Source organism: Carlito syrichta, unplaced genomic scaffold (assembly GCF_000164805.1).
Source record: "Carlito syrichta isolate Samal-C Ts95f unplaced genomic scaffold, Tarsius_syrichta-2.0.1 Scaffold308793, whole genome shotgun sequence".
Lineage (NCBI taxonomy): Eukaryota > Metazoa > Chordata > Mammalia > Primates > Tarsiidae > Carlito > Carlito syrichta.
The window spans coordinates 221709-246711 of record NW_007252889.1 but is presented as its reverse complement, the minus strand read 5'-3'; the positions used below and the strand labels follow the sequence as shown (position 1 = coordinate 246711).

The 25003-nt window shown below is 35.2% G+C and overlaps 1 protein-coding gene across 3 annotated transcripts in view; it reads right to left on the bottom strand.

The window, feature by feature from the left end:
• The window catches only part of LRRN3 (leucine rich repeat neuronal 3), a 34951-nt gene extending 12682 nt beyond the window's left edge, over window positions 1-22269 (bottom strand). Inside the window, exons 1-2 of one of the 3 annotated variants that reach the window (XM_021716356.1) lie at window positions 21727-22269; window positions 16223-16364 (exon numbers count right to left, since the gene is read on the bottom strand). The gene's annotated coding sequence lies outside the window, so the exon portion shown is untranslated. Of the gene's footprint in view, window positions 1-13474; window positions 13546-16222; window positions 16365-21726 lie in introns of those variants that run through there. The other 2 variants (XM_008065697.2, XM_021716355.1) reach the window with 2 other exon arrangements.
• Window positions 22270-25003: the final 2734 nt, after the last annotated feature.

Genomic DNA, 25003 nt, shown 5'->3' with positions numbered 1-25003 from the left:
CGGCTGGGCTCTGGCAATCCTTCCGCCTCAGCCTTCCAAGTAGCTGGAACTACAGGCGTGCGCTACCACGCCCGGCTAATTTTTAAATTTATTGTAGAGATGAGGTATCGCCAAGTTGCCCAGGTGGGTCTCAAACCCGCGGGCTCAGGCAATCCACTCACCTCAGCCTCCCAAAGCATGGGATTACAGGCTGAGCCACCGAGCCCAGCTTGAGTATCAGTTTTATGTTTTTACTAAGAATTGGGAAGATAAAAAATATTTTGAAAGGAAGTGAAAGAAAATGAGCTCCTATGGTGAAAAAATTCTTCAAATACAATAAATAAGAGAATAAATTATAGCACCATATTTTCAGGTGTGCCATGGGTGAGCACATGCCTACCACGAGTTCCATGATGGATGGTACTTTTCTGTTACTGTACCTAAGGGGGCTGATAATTCAGATGTGGCCAGTATTGTTAGTTCCTTATAATAAGCATGGAACTGTTTGCCTATTTTCATTTCAAAAGTTTGTCAGATTTCCCTCATGCTCTATGGTTTCCTGCTTATACTCTTGACAATCTACTTAAAACAACATTGCTGTATTTGTTTCCAGGGGCTACAAGAAAAGACTTGAAAATAGAACAACAAAAATTCCATTGAAAGCTTGAAAACAGCTACCTGAATTATGGCTTTGAGTTTCTAAAGTAATCCTTTAAACACGTCATAGAGGCAGTTTTTATGTCTATGTGCATGTTTGTGCATCATCTTTTCGTGAGTTGAAATCCGTTACTATACAGGCCATAGGCTCTTTCCCTAACATTTGTGTTAAATAATTAATGTGAGATGACCTGGTGGTACTCTGAAGATGTCTGAAGGGGACAAAGTTAGTTCTTGATGCATCGTAGGTCAGTAAAGCTTTATTACTTATTTCATGTGTGGAAATAAAAGGCCACTATAGATGGGTTAAAGCTTTGAGTTTCCTTTTTCCTCTCACCTTAAAGCCACTTAACTTCATAGTAGCCTCACAATAGCCCTTTACTTGGAGTTAATTTTGTAGGACTGCCTCATATAGAAGACCTTGCAAAATTTGACTAAAATCCCCTTAAATTCATTTTAAGTTGTTATTGACACACGGGGACATGTGTACATATATCTGTGCATCATGGGCTTTATGGTGAATTCTATTTTAATGTATTTCCTATGATAGTTGACCACTATACCATTTAAGAGTTTACATCTAGGTTATGAACATTTGGGGAACATGAGATCCCCAAAAACAGTGGCATAAATAAGCGAAATATGTTTTCCCCTATAAGTGTTGAATAGAGAGGACTAAAGTTAAAGGGGGAAGTAAAAATACTAAAGGGCCAATTTTAGGCAATAGAAAGCAGTATAATTTGTGATACCTACCAAATGTTAATTTTGTGTTAATGGAAAATATAAGCCCTTGCTAACATTACTTTTTTATATATATATATATAAAATAATTACTACCTCATGAGGAGCATATAAGCCCTTGCTAACATTACTTATATATATATATATATATATATATAAATAATTACTACCTCATGAGGAGCATAGGCAACATGCCCTGCCCACTTAAGCATCTTTTTTCCAAGGTTGTACATGGCTGGAGGAGCAAAGGGAATTCTAAATCTTAGTGGAGAAAAAGAGTTCTTTCAAAACAAGGTTGTAAATTTGCATTCACTTCCTACTTAGAAGCCTGGTGTTCTTCTCATATATGGATTAGGTGAAAACTAAGTGACAAATCACCTGTTTGGGACAAGGTTTTATTCGATAAACTCTCTCCAGATAATTTAGGATTATGTTTCAGACTATCAGTTTAGGCTAAGAAAAGCAAATGGTTTTATATTATATTATAACAGCTTTACAGGGCAGAATTTAATACATTTTTATGGATAAAATGAATAGTGTTTGATTATTGGATCTGAGTTATGAGAATAAATTTTCCCATCACAGTCGCATGACTCAAGGTCTGGAATTCTTTAAATTTGATCAGGGACATTCACCTAACTTTACTGTTCCAGTATGCTGAAACAAAATTACTTTATGAAGTTATTTAATTTACCATTAATGTTTGTTGCAGGAATATTCATATTACTCGATCAAAAATTATTCAACATTAATTTCATATTATGGAGAAACTCTCTTTGAATCTTAAAAGTTGTTTGTCTTCTATACTTATATATTTTCCATGTTATATTTATACTTACATTTTATTTATTTAATTCATGTGCAAAGTTTATACCTTAAACCACTATGGACTCAGAGCTCAAGATCCAAAGTGAAAATAGAATAAAACTTTTTTCATGATCACTGTTCATTATAATTCATGATGCTGGTTAGTAAGACATCATCTATATTTACAATCATACCTAGTGTTGTTTAGGTTTTCTTGGAAGGTAAGGTTTTGTTTCTTTCAGTAAAAGTTGTCCTAAATATATATGAATAATAATTAAAGTGCATGAGGATAATGAAAAATATGGAGTTGAAAAATCTTAGTTTTGAGGTTTTCTTTAATGACTGATTCCCATCAATTATATGGAGAAACAGATTAGAAGTCTTAATTCTAATATCCATGGACAAACTGGATCCTCTGATGCTTTACTTATCCTTGCATATTTTACTATAGTTCAGATCCTTGTCATTTCCATTAACTTCAGTTTTCTTTAATATAACAACAGCAACCAACAACAAAAATAATAATAGTCACAATCATAATATGTTACATTGTAAAAATTCAGTTCAGTTTTCGTATATGACCATATTTGGTTCCCATAATAATCTTGTCAGCAGATGCAGTTATACCTACTTTCCAGGTGATAAAATGAGATGATAAAATGGTCAAAGTTGAAAGGGCTGGTTAGTGATGGCTCCTGAGCGTTGTCACAGACCGCACTCCACTGTCAATTATCTTTCTGAAAGCCTATGAGGCACAGCTTTGCTTTGTAGATATATCTGGCACTTGAACGCCCCCCCCTCGCAGTTGGTAATGAAACATCTTCATTGTCTAGCCCTATGTCTTATTCACTTCCTGAGCAGACGCAATGCTGAGTTTTCTTCTTTGCACAATAAAATTAAATGATACTTTCTTTTAATACTAAATTAAAACCCTTTGGTAGTTCATAAGTGCGATGATTGGGTTTTCACACTCATGTGTGAGCTGTGCCTCACTCAAGCCTTATTAAGATGTCAGCACATTACCTCTCTGACTTGAAAAACTTAATTAAGGAAGAAAAGTTAGTGGTTTATCGCATAGCTGGCAATGGACATGTTAAATTGTACTGAAATTGTTTTGGACATTTCAAATGTTTGTTCTTTACTTTGGTAGTTAGTTCTTCTACTTGGTAATACCTTATTTATGGACCACCTTTCCTAAAGTAACCTTCGAGCCACTCTCATTATGTTGTTTTTCTTATATAGCATTTAAGACTACCAGGAATTATTTATTTGCTTTGTGTTTATTGCCTGCTTTTCATCACCTCCACTAGAATGCTAGCTTTATTAAAGTAGTTTCCTATTTTGTTCATAGCTGTAAGTCCAATGCCTTGCTAGAATAGTGCCTGGCATTGTAGTTCAATAAACATCTGCTACCAGGTGAAGTGGGGACTAAAAGGAGACCCAAAGTTTACCTGTAAAATGACCACTTGTCTTCCTAATCCTGAAAAGTACCTCACATCTTTAAAATAAATAAATTTTTAAAAAATCTTCTGAATAAATATCAGTTATTTTAATTATAAATTTCTATATTATTTTACATTTTTAAAATATATGCTGTACAAGACATTCATTTGTGACCTTGATTTTGCTGATGAATGCTGAGTTCACTCATACAGCTTATATAAGTGAAATATTGCATGATATATGCTTGGCAAACAGAAATAAACATGTGTGTGTTTTTAAAACTCAGGAGATTACAAAATCTTAACAAAACCCACTTGAAAATACTAGCATATTTAAAAAGGTATTATTAAATCTGATTTTTAAAAAAGAATCATGAAAGTACTTCAAATCCGATTTCTTTTTTATTTTAATAAAAAATATTATTTAATATTTTATTTTAAAGATGTGGGGTACAATTGAGGATTAGGTATACACACAGACATCTTACAGGTAAAGTTTGGGCCTCCCTTTGGTCCCCACTTTGCCTGGTTTGAGATCAGATACCCTTACTGATGTTGTGTTCCCCCCGCCCCCCAGCAGTACCTTGTTACTGCCAATCCCTTTCTTATAGTATTATGGTAAATGTTCAGAGTCCACTTACAAGTAAGAACATGTGGTACTCTGTTTCTGTGATAGATCACTGAGTGTTATCGTCTCTAAATCCATCCAAGTTACTGTGAAATTCACATGTTTGTCCTTCTTTATGGCTTAATTTCATCATGTATATGTACCACATTTTTTTTATCCAGTCCAGTTTCAATGGGCAGCATAGCTGGTTCCACGTTTTTGCTATTGTGAATAGTGCTGCAATAAACATGCATGTGCAGGTATCTCAAATCCAATTTCTACCATCATAATAATCTTGAATAAATCTGTTGTAAGGAACTAATGGAGGTACATATGTTTTCTTTGTATATTTTTTTCCATTTAAGATATGGTTTTCAGTTTATTTTTATAAATTATATCTTTAGTAATAGCATAGTGTAGTAAAGATGTAAGGTATGCAGATTATTTTCTTAAAATTTGTGACATTTTGACTTGGAGAACATAGGAAACCATGTTATTTAGGCTATAATATGTTCTTAATGTCTGGAAATGTCACAGACTTTTAAAATTAATGTGCTACATCAACAACAAAAAGAGTAATAATAAACATTAAGATAATTGAATGTTAAGTGTTGGGAAAAATCCTCTAGAAAATTGGTTTGTTGTGGCTGGAGGCCAGACCTTGCTAGTTGCCAGCTGATGGTGATCAAATAGAAACTAATCATTACATCAACAATCTGTGAAATTTGCATCTTTAGTGGTCTGGATTGGAATTAAGAATTTATACCAGAATGTGATACTTGCAGAAGACAGTGTACTTTAGGGAAGAAAAAAATATTGGGAAGAAAAACATCAATGTTTTTAAAGAAAGTCATATATACTCTATTAAAAAAAAGTTGATGCAAATCAAAACAATATCTGCTGTGAGTTAAGATTGGACAAATAATATTGTTGGTGCTAAGTTTCAGCAGAAGAAAACCAGAGTTCAGGCTACACGTATGTAGTTAGTAAAATTTACTTAAAAGTTTAAGTTTTGTATGCTAGATTTTATAATATTATCCTGCACAGTTAGAAGTATTGTAGCATGACTCAGAGCTTTGAAATGGACAGCTGAGTGTCACAAATAAATCTTTGGGAGTTCATTATTATCCAACAAATTATTGCTCACTAGATCTGAAATAACAAATCTGTGACCTTGACATTTAATCAGAGCATGAGACACATTTATTGAATCTCATATTTGAGATTATTACTTCAGTAGCACCCCAATTAAAGCATGTGCATTCTAAAAATTCCATTCAGATAAAGTAAAATACAAAACGCTTATTATACATGTATAGAATCTTTTCACTTATTGCTTCATGTTTCCTTGTGTTTTCTTCAACATGCTTATTTTAAGTTTTTAATGAACAGAAATGACTTTAATGTAAATAGACAATGAATTAGCCAGAATTTATTTTTAGAGACAAAGGATCCAGGAGGTTGAAACTGCCCATATTCCCCTGTGAATGTAAACTATGACAGAATATTGGAAGGAAGTTTCTACCTGCTGTAGGACTGGTATTGCAACACAAGACTATTTTACATGCCTATATAATTTAAAGCATTAGATTTCAAATAAAAACTCTTCTTCAAAATCAGTCTACAAAGAAAGAAGAAATGAGAGAGAAAGAGAGAAGGGAGGAGAGGGGAAAAAAGGAAATTTCTGAATCTCTACTACTCTTCTTTTTCACATCTAGGAAAGAAATTCTAAGTATTGTCTATTCATGATCACCTGCAAATCACATTGCAGCTTAACTGTCTCTTCTCTGATTTAATAGAAACGTTGATTGTTTTCTAGGATTTACATTGAGAGTAATTGTTTTTGCATTTTAATATAGAAAGAAGTAGATTGAATAAATGTATAACATATTAGAAATGCTATTAAGCAAATGATTCTTTGTGATACTGTTGAATGAATGTTTTCCTTTACTCTTCTGAGTAAAACACAAATTTCTCCAATTATTTTCAAATTGATTGTTCTCCATTGTTGCTCAAGAAAAAGTTAAAAAAAAATCTATTTGTATGTTGATTTTATTTCTTTGGTTAAATAATACAACAGAAGACTAATACAGTGTACAGTCAGGTACATCTCCCTCCAGTATCTGTAAGGGCAATTTTTATCTGCATCCTGGATATATGGTATTTTCACCAAGACTTTAATTAGTGTTATTTTATTGTTAATTATATTCTAAATCCCTACTATCTTGTAGCAGTCATTCTTCACCAAACCTTGCCCTATTGAGTCTCTGCCTCAAAATAGTAAGCCATTCACTGAAGCCTAGGTTGGTGAGACATTCCTGAAGGCCCCACATGACAACAGTGATGATGGTTAAAAACATATCTGTTCTTCTGTTTGTTGGTTTTTTAAGTGGACCATTTTTTGTTAGAGACCTTTCCCAAAGAGCTTTCTCAAAACCAGTGAGCTTCCAGGAAGAAGAGATTTCTATTATTTTAAGGGCCAATCGTTAAGCTCTTTCAAAAAAGTTGACCTTCCCACATCAGACCAGTGTCTACAAAATTTGAAAAGTTGTTAAACTTGCCATTAAACAAAGAGAACAATGACTTGAATTTTATTGTTCAGTATCCATGGCCTTAAATGTTCTAGGTATTTTGCCTCTTTGTAGGTCCCAGTGAGAAGTAAGCAGGTAAGGATAAGTGTTTTTCAAATTTTATTTAGTATTAATTTGTTCCAGTGGATACCGGTGTTGGTATTATGTGTTCTAACGTTGTCTGCCACTTACTTGTGAGCGGACTTTGTTATATGTTACTGTGAAATTACAAATTTGTTTCCAAGAAAACTATCTTTTATTTTGTTTCTGGTCTATAAAAATAAGGTTACCCTTGCTGGTGCATTAAGTATTGAGCTGTAGTGTATTCCTGGGAGTATCATATATGGATTTGATATATACATCAGTGGAGTTAAATTGGCTAAAAGAGATGCCGAAGATAAAAAGTGTGGATGTTATAAAAGACAATGGCCTTATCACATTCATGTGACTTAGGCAATCTGTATCTATCTCTTTTTTTATTTGTATGGATTTTTTTTCTTTTCTCCATTTGCATAAATTGGTAGTACACACAATATAAATGCAAACAACAGAAACCAGGCCCATTTTTAAAGCTATGAGAAAATAGACCTGTCAGGAGATTTGTTCTGAGGTGGTAGGAACAATAAAAATACGAGCTGTATTTGTGTCTTAAGAAGTACTCTAAAGGGTTTTTTGTTTGTTTGTTTGTTTGTTTTTCCCCCCAGCAAGCTAAATAGCACGTGGCAGTTGCTACAGCAACCTGTTTCTGTGATTTGCAGAATAAGGGAGCAAACCACATGTAAATTGTCAGTCAATAAGTTTCTGTTGTCATGGAAGATAGTAACATATGCAGCCTCATTTGGTCAATTTATCTACTTTCCCAGTGTTTCTTTCTCATCTGCTCTTTTCAGCATGCTGTCATGAATTAGTATCCCATTCTCTGACTGCACCATTTCTGAGTTTCTGAGTTTTATACATGATGTTTACTGAAATAACTAGATGTCAGATCCATAAAAGGTTGCTGTTGTAAAATGAATGTTATTTGACATCTGTTTTGTAATCTTTCAGCCTATTGATGTGAAGATTCTTTAGTTTATTTCATAGAGAAGAATCAAATTAATTTCTAAAGTTACTTTAGAAGACACTTTAAAAGATTCTGTGATTGGTTTATTTGGAAATACATATTTATAATCTACAGAGTTAAGAATACATTTTTGTCTCAGTAAAACTTTTGCTGTGGAGATAGAAATAGCTGTGGACTAGGAGTTTCTGAAAGTCTACTGTCCTGTCTCTACTCTGGCAAGTAGACCCACATTTCGGACACAACTCATTTCTAGCAGCTCTTATATCTGCAGTTCCCCCATCCTTGCCTTTTACTTTTCCTTCTTTATATGTGAGTCTATCTCCTCTCTGCTTTCTTTTTCTGTCTTCCTCACTGTTCGGGAAACCATAACACTCTAGGTCTAAACAGATTTTGCCCCTGCTTTCAAATAGGATAAGAGCCTGGGTATTTGTATGCATATTTTTAATTTGGTAAGAAAGTATTACCAAATTAAATTAATTAATTATTACCAAAGAAATATTGCTTACCATGAATATATTAATATCTTTTATCTCCTGTGGCCCCTTGGAAAGTCCTCCACATTTTTCGTCTCCAACAATACCTTCCTTTTCCTTACATTTAAAATTTTATCTTAGTATTTGCTCCCAAAAGCCCCAAATCAAAAAGACTAGATGAGGGGTTAATGATGAGGCCTTTCTATTATTTAGCACTATGTAAAATGATTGCTGACAGCCATACTAAGTACTTTCATTTATAATATCCTCCTCACCCTTTAAAAAAAAATGGTATCGGTACTAATAGAAATTATTTGCTAAACTGACAACATAAGGATACTCAAAATTTATAAATATGGAGCCTTAGCACGTAAGTGAGAACTTCTCTAGAACAAAAGTTAGTTTCGTAAATCTAAAGCAGGTAACAAAAGAAATTGTTTCACTCTCTAAAATAAAATTGAACTCTGTGGATTACAGATCTAAACATTTATGGGAACATAGAATACAGAGGGAGTGAGAGAAAGAAAATTGTATGACTTTTGTCTCTTCCCTACTTGGGGTTTGTTTCATCATTTTCAACTCTGCAAAGCTGGCTCAAGATGTGAATAGTAGAGGCATGTATGTGCATGCATGAAGGAGGAAGGAAGGAGTCCAACAATATAGCCTTTTCACCGGCAGATTTTCTTTCCAAAAAAGTTGCCTGAATACTGGCCTAAACCCAGAGACATGAGGGGTATTATGCTCATGTAAAAATGTAACTTTTCCCCCAAACACATATTACAGGAATATCACTTTTCAGTGTTCCCACTTTATTCCACACTTAACCCCAAGATTTCTTAAATGTAAATCTTTTATCTTTCTTTCCAGCACTCTCAGAATGGTGTTGACTAGTAGCAGCTTAGTGATTAAGGAATTGAACATGGACTCTAGATTTTTCTCTGCTGCTAACATTGTCATTGTTTCCTCATCTACTAAAGATGAGGGATAACAGTACCTATCTTATAGGGATGTGGTGAAAATTAAATAAAATAATGCATTGAAATTTCTTAGTACAAAAAATGTTCTTAGTTCTGCACCAGAAACATATAGTTACTAAATGTTAATCACCACCGAATTGATAATAATTACCATACTGATAATAACCCATTAAAATCTGTTGTCACTTAAACTTAGTTTAGAGGTGGAGATGTGGGAAGAAGAGAAGTGACAGAGCAGAATAGAGCTACTTGAGTGGTGTTTGACTCTGGCTATCATAAATGGTTGTAGATTTTACTTGCCTAGTAGATTTTTTTCTGTTATTTCCATGAAAATAATTCTTAAAATGTACCATAGTATTTAGTTAGTTATATGCATGTCTTAGAAAAAGAAAAAGTCATTGAAAATCAGATGCAAGTAAGTTGGCTAGCCTTAATTAAATATTTATAAACTGGTTAAAAACATTAACAGTTGGCAAATGTTTGAAAAATCTAGAATTTGTGTGCGTGTGAAAGTATAAGTATATGCATGCGTGCTTGTTGGCACTGGAATGGACAGAGATATGAAAGTACAATTGTTAACTATAAATCTACAAAACTGATAATACTGTACAGGGTTTTTGAGATGTTGGAGTAGGGCCGTTGTCATTGCTTGAGATGTGGTTACATTTTGAGGGAAACAAAGTCTTATAGAGATTGCTAAAATTTAATTAAAACTGTCTCTGTGAAGTCACTATGATAAATGTACATGCTGCAGTCTTTTTGTATTATTATTATTTTATTAAATCTTTTTTTTTTTTTGAGTCAGAGTCTCACTATGTCACCCAGTCTGGAGTGCAGTGGCACGTTCAGGGTCACTACAGCCTCGACCTGCTGGGCCCAGGCGATCCTTCCACTACGGCATTCCAAGTAGCTAGAACTACAGATGCGCACCACCATGCTTGGATAATTTTTTTATTTATTGTAAAGACGAGGTCGTGCCTAGTTGCCCAGATGAGTCTCAAACCAGTGGGCTCAGGCAATCCTCTCGCCTCAGCCTCTCAAAGTGCTGGGATTATAGGCGTGAGCCACCGTGCCCGGCTTCATGCTGTCGTCTTACAGAAGACCATGATATTGTCAGCAATTTAAAAAATGTATTTTAGCAACTTAGGGACTTGAGTGGTCATTGTTTTATACCATGCGTTCTTTTGGAAGGAAACTTACAACGAAGTTTTAGTAAAAGTTAAAGAAACAAGTTTGCAACGACATTTAGAATTTCTAAGATTGTAATTATTTTGTGTTATAAAGCCTTTTTTTTTTAAATCCCAGCAAAGAAGATTAAGGCAGAATGGTGTCAGAGCCTTATAAATGTGGGATGGACTATCCAAAAACAGTAGAAATTTTTTTTGTTTGTTTTTGAGTCAGGGTCTCACTCTGTCATCCAGGCTAGAGTGCAGTGGCACAGTCATGATGTTGAGAGCTCACAGCAGCCTTGACCTCCTGGGCTCAGGCAATCCTTCCACCTCAGCATCCTGAGTAGCTGGGCGTACAGGTGTGCACAGCCATACCTGGCTAATTTTTTTGTTTTTTGTAGAGATGAAGTTTTGCTGTGTTACCCAGGCTGGTCTCAAACTCCAGGGATCAAGCAGTCTCCCTGCCTAGGCCTGCCAATCTCCCTGCTGGGATTACAGGTGTTAGCCACTGCACCCGGCCAGTAGTAGAAGTTTTTAATAGAATATCAAAGAAACTGGATCATTCTATTTCTATTTTGGATAAATACAAAACTTGCTATTTCTATGGTTGCCATTCTACTTGTGGGTTTTCATTTAATGGTTTCTCTTGCTCTTTTTTATTCACCTGATTTAAATGAAACAAAGCAAAACAATTCTTCAGCTAAAATCACTTTAGGGTGCACAGATTCAAAACTCCAGACCCAAGTAATTAACATGCTTGATGCAGAGCAGCAGCAACACATTACTGTCAATAAAATGCCAATCTAAAGAGACATCTTGAAAAGTGACTAGGTGATAGTGAATTGGATTTCTGCCAAACTCCAGCAGCTAACGAGTTGTATAAATATAGATCCTTCACAGAGAAGGCACTGCTGAGTTCCTCTATAGGGTTGAGTTTGGGACCCTTTGGTCATCATGGCACATTTTTTAAAAAATGATTTGACAGGAGCATATGCTCCAAACTTTTTGAAACTCTGATTACAATCAATGTGCTATGAAATACTCACTGGGTAAGGACTGAATCACCTGGTTTTGGTTCTGATTATGTTTTTAAACACCGGGCTCACCTTGAATCACTTTGAGCAAGTGACTTAAAATCTGTCAAATCTGTCCCAATTTAGGGATTTTGCTATACCAAATCTGACTTCTTATATTATCCAATGGCATCTAAAAGCAACTCAACAGGCAAAGAAGAATTTACTCATTAATTATACTGGTGGCAGTTTCTGGGTGACCCTCAATTGAATCCCATGTGGTATGAAAATAGGAGCTGATGAACAAAAGCTGATGTGGGCAAAAGATGTCTGTCCATTTCTGATAGATATTCCTCCTAAGGATATACAGTCTACCACCCTACAGACTTCACCTGAGATCCAAGAAATGACTGTACATAGTGTTCCTTTTTAGATTGGGATCCTAGATTATTACATATTAACTAATGCCTATATTATGACACATTAACTAAGATCATTCACTTCAGTGTTCCAGTCAGATCCCTTACAGTCAAAACCCTAACTCATTAGCGATGCCCTAATCTCAATCTTCTCTGGGGAAAAATGCCACAGAGTGTATCTATTATACCTGCTGCATCTATGTATACTCGGTATAAATTCAAGCAATTGATGATCTCAAGTGAAACTTTTTTACTAAACATAAAACAAAAAACAATAGACAAAGAAAAAGAAGAGGACTTGACTCTGTACCCACTAATTCGGTAACTGTGCAGAAAATCAGTAGGGATTTTTAGGTGTTACTATCAGAGATTCTGAGATTTTGCATTAAAAGTAAGCACCCAAGTGAGTTTGGTATAGATCATCAAAGATACAGATATGTGATTCTACTTGTGGTGTCATGCACACATCATTTCTTATCAATATGGCAAGGTTTTATTCATTGACTATAGATGTATCCATGGTCCTTGATTAAATGACCGTGATATAACATGTCTAAGTGAATGACCAAGTGGTAAATTATTACCTTAGAATATCGCTCCTTTCAAAGACTCACGGAAGTCTTTATCAAGCAAAATACTGAGCAGCGAATTACTTTATAACTAAACATGATGATGTAAAAAGAAATCTCAGTTAAGTGGGGTTAAGAATTCAATATACTATTACCTTCAGCATGGTGTGGAGAAGAGGTGGTGGCAGAATGTGGTGATCAAAGAAGAGGAGTTATCATTCTAGGCAGGAAAAACTCTTTATGGGGGCCCTTTTAAACTTATAAATATTCATCATCTTTCCTAGATGTACAAAATATAGAAGGATATTTAAAAGTTCTCAAAGATATTCCATTGTGGTGAAAAACATTCAGGGCTGAAGGAATCAGGTCAAAATATTGTTCTGCTTGTTCAATTTGTAGAATATTTGTAATCAGAAAAAATTTTCTCATTTCATTACTGATTTCCATATCCTAAGAAATTGATAATGATCTCAGATGTTCATAAGTCCTTCTGGAATTTAACCATGATCATTTTAAAATACACATTATACTTCTGAAATTATATAGATTAATAAGAATGTTTAAGTAGAAAAGCAACAAGTAATACTTTTATTTTAAGTTCACTGAATTATATTAAATATTCATTATATTATTCATGAAATAAGATTATACTAATCAGGTTACACTATGAGGTAAAACTGTAAAGTTTGATAAATTATTTTATAAACTTCCTGATCTTTGCTGAAGAGTTTAAAACTATAGGAAGAGCCTGTTGTTAGATATTTCTGCATAAAAAGTCAAAAGCTTCCCAAAGGAGACATATATTATGCTGATCCTGAGAAGTATGTGACGTGGGAGGCACAATAACATGGGCTTTGGAGTCAGATGCTCTGGATTTGAATCAGATCCCTTCCACAGAGTGAAGCTGGGCAAATGCTTCTCCATTCTAAGCCTCAGTTCCCTCATAGAACTGTGACGTGAAATGAGATGAAGTATATGAAGAGCTTACCCAGGGTCCAGGCCGTAGTGGGTATTAAATAAATGTTACCCAGCATCCTCCTCCTCTTCTTCTTCCTCCTCTTTATTTTATTTGAATATAAAAAGTAGCAGGAAAAAAAAGGAGTTTAACTTAAAATTATACCTATCCTTTATTTTCTACTTGTTTTGAGTTAGGTTAATCAGGATTTCATAGATATTTTAACCTTTTATTACCTCAAAATTGAATTTCTTTTTCAATTGTTTTAATTGCTTACACTGTTTTAAAAATCTGCATTTTAAAAAGAAAATGTATGTTGACGTGAGCTCCCTAAACCCCGTTTCTAATCATTAGAGGAATCTTTAGTAACATTTTGCCTTAATTTTACATTCAGCTTTTTCTATGTAGGACTGTCAAGTTGGACTCCCCTGATAACCCTTTCAGGAGGTCACTTAGCAAGAAACACTGAAGTTTTACAAACAGTGGTGTAGAACACTTCTGCTGAAGTTTTAGGATGCTCAGCATGCTCATTTTGTAAATCAAGCCTTCCCCAGTTAACTTTGCAGGGCGAGATGCTTATTAACACTGAGGAAGACTGATGAATTTTATTGAAAACTGATTAACATACTAGCAGTGAAATAGTATTCACTGTTTTCATCTTCATTGTTTAAGAGAGAATGCATAAGGCGGGGAAAAAGTGTTCACAAATTGGAATTGGATCCATGGAAGAATTGTTACAAATAATGAAATTCAAGACCTATGAGCTAAACTTTGCATTTTTCCTTTATGCCACTTATTGTACTGCATGACCTCAGGTAAAGATGCATGTTGAATTCCCCTTGATGGAAAAATGATGAAAGAGGAGGGCGATAACCTGCCAGTTCACAGGTTCAGCAGTGAACCAAACTGCAAAACTCATTTTAATCTAGTGACTAGCTATATTGAAATATAAATAAGTAAATCATCACTCCTGTCTCAGAAACAAACAAACAAACAAAAAAACGAAAGAATTCTGCAAAGAAATAGTAGTCTAGTATGGGCAGGATGTCTGGTATGAAATTTATCAGTGGAGTTTTTGTATTTTGATAATCTGATTCCTGGAATGCAGTATAGACTAGCTATGTTAGGCAGTACCAACGGGAGGCAGTGTTACCTCGTGCACAAAAGCATATTCTTTTATTATTATTATTATTTCTCTAAACCTTTATTTCAAAGCTATTCATCTCACCATTAATAAAGTGTGTGGGTGGTTAATATTTGGTGCCAGTGTTACTAAGTCTGCCCATTGCCGGCAATGTTCTTTAGAGCCAAACTGACCTAGGTTCCTTTTCCTGTTCTGCCTGTAATTAGCTGTGGCAAGTTACTTTTCTTCTCCAAGCCTTAGTTTTCTCATTTGGTTTTGATACTTTGTATGGTTTTTATGAGGATTAAAGGGAAAAAAATGCATGTGAAGTGCTTAGCACGATGTTTGGCACAGAAAATGCTTGTATATAATAAATGAGAACTGCCTATATTATTATCATTCCCTTAGTCAGTAAAGGATTGTATAAGAGAGATGTGACTTGAACTTGTAAGATGTCTACTTACATTGATTTTTGTCAAAACATTTATTTTAATTCTTCATTCTTTGACCATTTTGTCCAATAGCAGCATACTGTGATACAATTTGTAGTGTAAATGTAAAAATGAGAGTTTGATATTTACATGGATTTTGCTTTCCTCGTTAAAAATGAAGTAATGATTAAGGCAATAATAGTGTGGCAAATACCTGACTGGTTTTAAGAAGTTGGCTGAACATCACCTTATAATACTCTGAGTAACTGTAATGTTTGTATAAAAAAAAATGTATGGGTGATAAGCCACATTAAGAGGAACAAGGACAAATTGTGTGTCCGGTAAGTGAATCAGTTCAGCTATTCACACAAGGTGACCTGTCAAACGATGCAGTCTAATGTTATGTCTTATATGGCATTTTATGTTTTTTTAATTCAAGAATTACTATGTCTAGAGCTACCAAGGTTTATATGTTTTTAGAAGTATGTATCTTTTATATATGGTGGCCACATTGTTTTGCATTTCCATTCTGTTCTATTGTGCTTTTTTTCAGTGATACAGCACTGTGTCCTGGCCTCAGTTCTTTTTTCGCCTACTCTGTTTCTCTTTTTTTGTTTTCAATGCCTTAGTCACCTGCAGTGCAAAGCCACTAACCCCTTGGCTTTTGTGGAAATCAAAATATAATCTGTGTAGATCTATATTAAAATTACTCCCTGCAACTATTGACATCTCAAAGGTCATTGTGGTTCCATATATTCTAGAGAATACAAAAAGTTGAATACTTTTTGTAGAACATGTTCAGTGTTTTCTTTTTTGTGACTGAGTTTTGATAAAACCAGAATTAAACTTAGACCCCATAAACATTTAATATCTCTGAGGTATATGAATATACCTCAGAATGATGAGAATGAATATATCTCAGAATGATGAGGAAAACAGTCTAATGACCAACATGAATTGTATCATTGAAAATATACGTCCATTTTTAGCTTTTTTTTTCTTAACAAAGGTAAACTGCAAATTAGTTGAGAATGTGACGATGGAATTTAAATGCCTTGATCTCTGGTTATTAGGAGACTGCAAGTTATTATTATAAATGCCAGTCTAAGGAATAAATCTATTTTTATAGTCATTTTGATAATTAGCCCAAATCAGTCCTATCTATTACAATGAAAATAAGCCCTCTTAAATATGTTCTGTAGTCAAAATACTTACTATTATTCATACCATTTGTAAGTTAATGAGTCCTGAGCCTTATGTTGGAAGTCTCAGTTCCGGTAGGTCACATTCCTGGAGTTCTATTTTGCACAAGTTGGGAAACGCTGCCTCCCCTCGTCCCTCAGAGAATTAGATCCTAGGGGTTTCAGACCTCTGGAAATAGAAAATGTTGCCTGTTGATACTAATCTTTAATTGATTCAGTGGGCCTTTTTTATGCAGACATGCAAAAAGTGTTGATGGTTACTCTCCTTCCCTGAATAGAGTAGCTGATTATATATGGAATGCTTCACCTTCTGGAAGTGACACTTGACATGACAAACTTTAGAATATGCTTTTTAAGGGGTTTTATTCATTTTAAGGACTATATTACTTTTGTAAACCAAAATCTCTCCTAGAGTGGGCTCTCAGAATAATGTTAATAAAGTTTACTTGCATTTTGACTTTACTAGTTTATGAATGTACTCATTTACTTTCAAATTAACAAATTTTTTTGACTTATTGAGTGTGTCATTTTCTCCCCAAAAACCTAACCAGAAATAAGATGCTGAAGAAGTTGCTTTCATGTTGACACTTATCTACTGTGGTTTTTCAAGTGACTTTGAGGACTTTGTTGATAGTTTTCAGCAATTGGAAAATTCCTGACTAATGTACTCATCTCATCTTATCCAATTTTTGAGACCTTTGCCAAGTATCTGTTTATCAAAGTGTTAATGCTATCAGACAAACATATGGATGAGTAGGTAGAACAACATGCAATCTTTTTCTCCAAGAATAGATGTTGATTGTGTTTTCTTATTTGACTCAGGCACAGCAATAGCTGTGATTTAAATTAAGAAATTAAGATTTTAAGTGAAAATAAATTCAGGTATAGTGTGGTATGGTGCAAAGAACATAAGACTTGGAAGGGTAAGGTCTGGAATGGGAGTTTAGAAAAAAGGGAAAAGATATTTATTAATGACTTGGAGAGGCTAGGGATTAGTGATACATCCATGCTGTCCTCTACTCTCTGGAGTCAGAAGACCTTTGTTCCTTGACATGTGTGGTGGCAAGTCTCTAACTTCACAGAACCTCATTCTCCAATCCTAAATGAAAGATGATAATCATCATCATACCTACCCTACTTCACCAGGTTGTTGGAAGGAGCAAAGCCATTCTTTACTTCTCAAAAGATTTTGAGTTAGGTTTAAAACACAGATCCTGAGAATGGACACTGTATATAAAAAGGGCACATGTTAAGAGCCTTAAATTATTTACAATGAAGCCATGTAAAAAAAGGATTTGAAGAATGTCTTCAGAATTCTTGGAAAAACTTGAAACTTACAGTGGATGCTCAATAACTAAATCTCTGTAGGTGAGAGAGAGCAGTATTATTACTTAGATGTTTTAAAAACAGGGCAAACTAATTTTTATGACTCACTGCAGACTATACCCAAAAGATTAATCATGGATTTGAAATATTTGGGTGGTATTTACTTAACAAATTATTGCTGCTTGTATTATTGAATGCTGGCTTTTGCTTTCGAATACTTGATTATCTGGATAAACATTTCTTTGGGCTTTTGGAGTATGTATGTGTAGGGGGACTTTTCGTAGATATTTATGGAAAGTTTTTAAAAAAATCTTTGAAAAACTGAGGAGGCAGACTTTTAATGTAATTCTGGAGGGAGTATTTTATGGGGTTGTAACCTAAGCCTCTTCAGTAATTAGCTGTGTGAACGTAAAACACTATGTGTATTATATTTTATTTTAAAGATTTAAAACCTTTTGGGTCTCAGTTTCTTTATCTGTCAAATAAGTATGAGTAGCTACTAAAGGGCTCTTTCAATTAAAAAATTCTTTCTATGAAAGCATTTCTCCCTTCCTTCTTCCCATATGCCAAAGCTGTGTAATGTATTTTTTTTTATTAATGGCACCCTAAATAAACAGTCCCTCTTATTGTGGTCTAAAGATGAACTAACGTAATTGCAAGTGGGTATATACAGACTTGGCAATGCAAATATAGTAGATGGCCCATTAGGCACTGTACTTCTTCAGAAAGATTTGAAATAGGCATTAATTTTTTTTGGTTAATCCTGTATTTCATGATCTCTAAATTGCATCTGATGAGATCTTCCATTCTATCAAGTTAAAAAAAATTTTTTTTGATTTCTCCCTGTTATCTTTTCCCATCCTCTGGCATCAGCTACTTTATGTTAACATTTGACTTCTTTTGACATTATGGTAGAAGGAACAGTTCTTATCATATTCTACTAGTGACTTCCTAGGTGTCTAATTAGATATCACTTTATCAGAAGGGAAGAGGAAGAATTCACCAAGCTCTGTGCAGGACCTGTGTTCAGTTGTTACACAGTGAAGCTTTCCTAAGTACTGGTTGCATAGCCAATATCAGAGAGCTTTATCTTTGACAGCACTGATAAGATGTACTGATGTTTTACTTAGAGTTTACCTGCTTTATTTAGTTCCATGTATCAAAGAATGATACATAAGTAACTAAACTCTCAGAACCAGGTCTACATGGTACTTTTCAGTGGGCTGTAGACAAGACCAGTGTTTCTCCAGATTGACTGGAGCCACACTATTTTAAATGATTCATTGGAGCCATCCTTACAGAGGCTAGAAGTAGAAGCTCATTTTTTAGCATGCTATTTGTTTTCTTTGAATGATCTCCTTCAGATTCGCCAACAGATAGCTCATCTACAACCATCTTTAGGGGCTGCTAATTAAGTAATAACATTTAAGTTACATAATTTTTAAAAACTCAGTTTACAAATCTTTCTGATCAGCTTAATTAGTTTGCAGTAAATGTCATAATGCCATGTTATGTAGACATTTTACACTAGAAAAAATTCAGAGTTGGGGAGAGTGAAACATCAAACCCATTTTGTGGCAAAAGCAGTAGATGTAAAAAAACAGCAACAACAACAACAAATAAGCAGTGAAATACAGTTGGTGCATTATAAGTTGATCACCTTTTTAATAGGTCCCTAAATTGCTGGCCTAGAAAGCTGGTAACACTTTATTAAGCCATTAACAACAACAACCACATCTAAATAAAAAATTCCACCTACTCATCAGCATTCTAACTCAGCACATTGCCTGTGACAAGCGACACCCTGAAAAAACCGTCCTTTGAGACCAGAAAGCTATTATTTCTGGTTTAGCTACATGATTGGGGGGAGGGTGGTGAACGATGGTTAAGTCTTCCAGGCATGCACGTATGTCCATCATCTGGCATTAGTAGATGCTGGTCAAATCACCAAACTCACTGGCACACACTGAGTGACAAACACTAGGGGCCTGGAGTGACCGTATTTCTCAGACTCAAGTGGGCACATTACTGATCTCTGTAATCCACAAAATATGTATGTGAGCTTTAAAGGTTAAAGAGTGAATCCACTGTTAGGTGTCATCGATTGCAATTTTAAAATAGGCTGGGTGAGATTTAAGAATGTGTGTGTTTGATATGAAAAGTTTCCCCAGAAAAGATCTAAGAAAAATTGAAATCAATACTGCAATGCTACATTATATAGGAGTTTGAAATCAGGAGGTTGAAAATCTGCTTCAAGCCCTTCCTCTTGGTTAGGAACTTAGGAGGTACTTCCAAATATCAGATGTGGTCTGTTTCTAAAGTAACACTTTTAATAAATAGCACATTTTCCTCTTTGTAATAAACCTTTTTTTTTTTTTTTTTTATAGCTCGCATGTGGCATTTGAGGCAGAGCGAGCAGGGCTGCCAATATTGCAAACTGATGCTTTCAGCACCTTTCATTTTTCACTCTGAGCAAGATCCCTCTTCTTGAACTTGTTCATTTTACAGAGGGAAAATCGAAGCCGCTGGCATACTATCAGAATTGCTTTATTGTTATCATTTACAAAGGTCACTGGAATTAATTGACTTCTTACATTACATATTGTAAACTGACTCATTTTTTTGACACATTAATGCAAAAGTTGCAGGCTGTAAGTGGCTGGCTATTGTCTCCTTTCTTTGGCTTATATTATAAACTAGGAAACTAATAATAACTCTGAAATCACATTTGTAGAAAAAAAATAACACAGTTTCAAAGAAGCAGACTCCATTAACTGTTTGGCTAGTTGAACTAAAGGAAGAGAGGAGAGAGTTCCAGAAGATGCAGTGGAAATGCTAGGTTTGTTTTAATGTCTTTCCAGGACCCGTTGAAGGGGGAAGCGAATGTTTGTATGGACATCATCCATTGGTGTTGTCTGTTTGAAAGCATAGTTTAAGTCCCTGGCTTCCTTTTGCAAGATTGGAAGTAAAAATTAACCCCCACTGTGTTCCATGAATCATCGCTACATGGATGCTCACAGAGTTTACTGAGAGTAATTCTGTCTCAAAGGCATTGAAACTAAGGATGAGAAATACCCGAGATGAGTAATATCTATAGTACCAGGGCACACTGTTTTCTAGGTAGGTATTTTGAATCTTTACTTCTTTTCTTTTTATTTTCACATTATCCCCTTTTCGCTCAATTAAGAAGGTTCTACTCATATTCATAGCATGCTTTCACTGAAATTAGAGGCATGGAAACAAGGACATATTGTTAAAAATGAATAAATTAGAGTCGAATTAAGTCATCCAGCTCAATAACAGCAAAGGGAATATAGCAGTTGGTTTGAACAAACAATCTTCTTAAATAGGAAATGTACTTTAAAGCCATCCTGCTGTGATCCTGTTAATTACCAAAGAAGATTAGAACTCTTCTGGTTCATGGGATCCTTTCACCTAGTGTGTGGCAATTCCAGCTGCATTAGCAATCAAGCATTTGCACTGTCCCTTCAGACAGGCGAGGGGATGTTATTAAAGGGAAGTCATTTACCCCGATCCGTAAGATGTACCCTGGCAGAAATTCAATAACTGTTTGTGATATGCTCATTCTGCCACTCTGATTCGTGGTTTTAGCTCTTGACATACAACAGCGTTTGCCTGAATTTCCGTCCACTGGGTGAGAGGGAATAAAGATGCCCCATTTGGTGGGTTGATTTCGAAACACAGAATAATGTGTGATCTCCCTTTCATTACAAATAATGTGAAGAAAAAGGAAATTTGCTCTCACCCAATACCCATTTCTCTCTTCTCCTCTCTCTGTTTGTCTCCTCTCTCTCTCCTCCCTCTCCTCTTCCCCTTTCCTTCTTTCCCCCCTCTCCTCTCCCTCTCCTTTCTTCACCCCCTAATTCCTCCTCTTTACTCTCCCTCCTCTTTCTCCTCCCCCAGCACTGCTTTTTCTCTCCCACTCACATCCTCTGATGAGCATTCAAGTTCGTAAAATGCATGTTGGAGAATCTCGCAAACACAGCTAGGCATCGCTAGAGCCAGCAGGGTTTTGCATGTGAATTTCTTCTCAAAAGTAAAATGTAAAGAAAAATGCTCTTAGAATTCAGAATTCAGACAAGGAGAAAACATCAAAGGAGAATTTGTGTATAAAAACATCAGCATAGAGGAAACAAAAAAAAATAGAGCTTATTTTAAAGGATATGTATATTTTAAACTTACCTTGAAAATCAGTTTCCGTGCTAGCCCACCGCCGTGTCTCTGCGTGCTGGGTTCCTCAGTTCCTTGCTTGAGATAATCACATGGTTGTGTTCTTGCCCGGGTGTAAATAGGTGCGTGTGTGTGTGTAATAAAGTATACACGGTTTGTACTACAAATACGCACACATGCACTCAATCCTATCTCTTGTATTTTCAAATATAAAGGAAGGCAGGAGGCTGCAGCTAGGATTCCTTCTGTTTTCCTGGAACTCGTTCTCTCATTCGGCAGGCTGAGGCTCTCAATCCAGCGAAGAGAGATCCTGCGAGCTGGCTTTATTTCTCCTTGTTTCCACGGTGGTTAGTGGTGCATCGTTCACCCGATCAGTTGTCACACTGACATGGTGCTGCCTGCTCAACGGTCATTAATAACTGAACACCCTCCACTCCCCAGAGAGGAGCCAATCGCTTCAGACTGCCAAGATGTAGCACTCGCAGCTGCTCCAGTCTGGTTGGCTGAAACAGCCTGTCTGTTCTATGACACTGCTGCTTAGGATGCAAATAAATGAAACAGGTTTGCATATTTTCCTAGGTATCATTTTCCTTCTTTCGTCTTTCTCTCTATCCTCTCTTCTCTCTCTCTCTCTCTCTCTCTCTCTCTCTCTCTCTCTCTCTCTCTCTCTCTCTCTCTCTCTCTCTCTCCCTCTCCCAATCTCTCTCTCTCTCTCCCCCCCTTCCTCCCTCTTTCCCCTAGGGGAATGTTGGGAATTTTTGACAAGTTTTCCCACTTTGAGGTAATCATTTAGAGACATAATGTTGTTACTCTGAACACAGACAAGGCACACTTCTAATAAGGATTTCCCAAATATTAAAAATATCTGGTAGAGACTCAAGCTTCCGACTCCCTCTCTGTGAAGTTCAGCAATGACAGTATTGTTTAAGAGAAGCAGCTTGAAACTGGTTTGAGTGGCATTTGGTTCTCTATAGGTCCTCCTTAATTTAGCATATGTACTTGCTGTTCAATAACACTTTTTTTTTTTTTAGCAATGACATTTCTTATCTGGATTGATCAGATTTTTAAAAATAAAACATATATTTGCCTCTCTGTAATTTATAGCATTGGCATTTGAGGAGGTAATTTTTAAAATGCATGTTTCTAATTATATTTACTTACTTTTCATTATGTGATGCAATTAATCTGCCAGCCACATACAAATGAGTAACATGTGTAGGGATGTTTGTGTACATATCTGTGTGTGTGTGTGTGTGTGTGTGTGTGTGTGTGTGTAGTGTGTGTGTGTGTGTGTGTGTGTTTAGGATGTATTTTTTACTACTCTGGGGAAATATTTCAACTGTAATAAATTAAATACTCAAAAAAATATTTCTCCTTATTTTTAGGCCTACTAACTCTAAATGAATATTTCCTAGGAAAATGTATTATATAAGCCATATATGTAAAACTTTTTGAATTACTGGAAATGTAGAAAACACAGAAAATTATAGCAGTGCATTTTTCTCAAAGAATATCTACGGAAAAATAGACAGCAGTACTCAGAATGAATGTTTTACAACCTTAATTAGTATACGAGAGAAACATCTTGTTGAGGAGAATGGAACATGAGGATTAATTTATCAACAGGTCAAAAGCAGGCTAGATTCATGACTCCAGCCCTAGTTTTGAGAGACTACCCTCTAGTGGAGTAAAAAGAAATAACACCAGATTTACTTACAAAAAAAAAAAAAAACTTCATATCTAATTGCTCCTTTAGTATTTATTAAAATGTCATAGACCAATAATTTGCAGTTATTATAATCATAATACTATGACTTTTTAAACAATAAGCTTGTTTTTAACTACTAAATATTTTCTCTCTGGTTTTCTTTCAAGAGTTCCCAAATGCTTTATTTTTTTCTATGGAAATTTATTAAAATGGTTTCTAACCCTTTGTTTAAAAATAAGTCCAAGACTAGTGTTTCTCATTTAGCCTAAAACACTTACTTCAGAACGTTATTGTAAGGTTTCATTGTTTACTAAGTTCCTTAGTGCTTTCACAGAAAGCATGTAGTCAATTCTGTAGCTGTTAGAAATTATGGTTGAATGTTGGAGGTATTGTGTTGCAATGTGTCTATATATATTTAGTGTATATTAATAATATTAATAATCATCCTTCTTACCCTTTAATTTTACTCTCTGTGACTTTAATTTATTTCATATTCCCAAGTCATTTTAACACTTGCAGGATTTATTTCTGCATATAGAAGAATCATCTTAAAATTGTGATAATTATTTGAAAAAGCAATTTTAGTTTATCTCATGGTTCCTTAAGTGATTCGTTTTGCTTGATTGATATTGACTGAATAAATTGATAATTATAATGCACTAACGTAATTAAAGTAAGTTGTAAGAGTAGACAGGTAGCTGGGCTCGGTGGCTCAGCCTGTAATCCCGCGCCTTTGGGAGGCTGAGGTGAGTGGATTGCCTGAGCCCGCGGATTCAAGACCCGCCTGGGCAGGGAGACCTCATCTCTACAATAATTCAAAAAATCAACCAGGCGTGGTAGCGCGCGCCTGTAATTCCAGCTACTCCGAAGGCTGAGGCGGAAGGATCGCCGGAGCCCAGCAGGTCGAGGCTGCGGTGGCCGGGAGCAGCCACTGCACTCCAGTCTGGGCGACAGAGTGAGACTCCAACTCAAAAAAAAAAAAAAAGGAGTAGACAGGTATATGATTAAAGTACTTTTTTAGTTTTTAAGTGAAACTAACAATCACACCTAATATTTTAAATACCAGTCTCTTTCAGAAATTCAAGAAAAAAAGTTTAAATTCAGTTAGAATAGATAAAGATAGCTGTTTTATATGCTATCTTATATTATTTCACAGGAAGTTGTTTTAACTAAACAATCACTTTTTTGCATAGTGGGAGATGAGATTGGTCTTCCTACAATTGTCTTCTTAATGCAGGTACATGATAAAGTCTAAATATTTTATACACATTTTTATAATTGTAATATCATGGAGCACTAGAAACAAGATTTCAGTGTGGAAGAGGAAATAACTCTGACTTTGAATGTGAGGGTGAAGATTCTGTTCTTTGGCTGGAGTTTCCATCTTGTTATAAGAACACCAACAGCTTAGTAGAATCTGTGTGTTTCAGATGTTTTCTTCATTTATGGGGGAGGTCAGTCATTAACTGGAAAGATGAAAGGTGGTTTTCCCAAAAGATACGTGAAAAAGTTATTTAGGTATCCCATCTACATTATGAAGTACCATATGAAGACATTCTATTGTGATGGGGTAAAAATTTG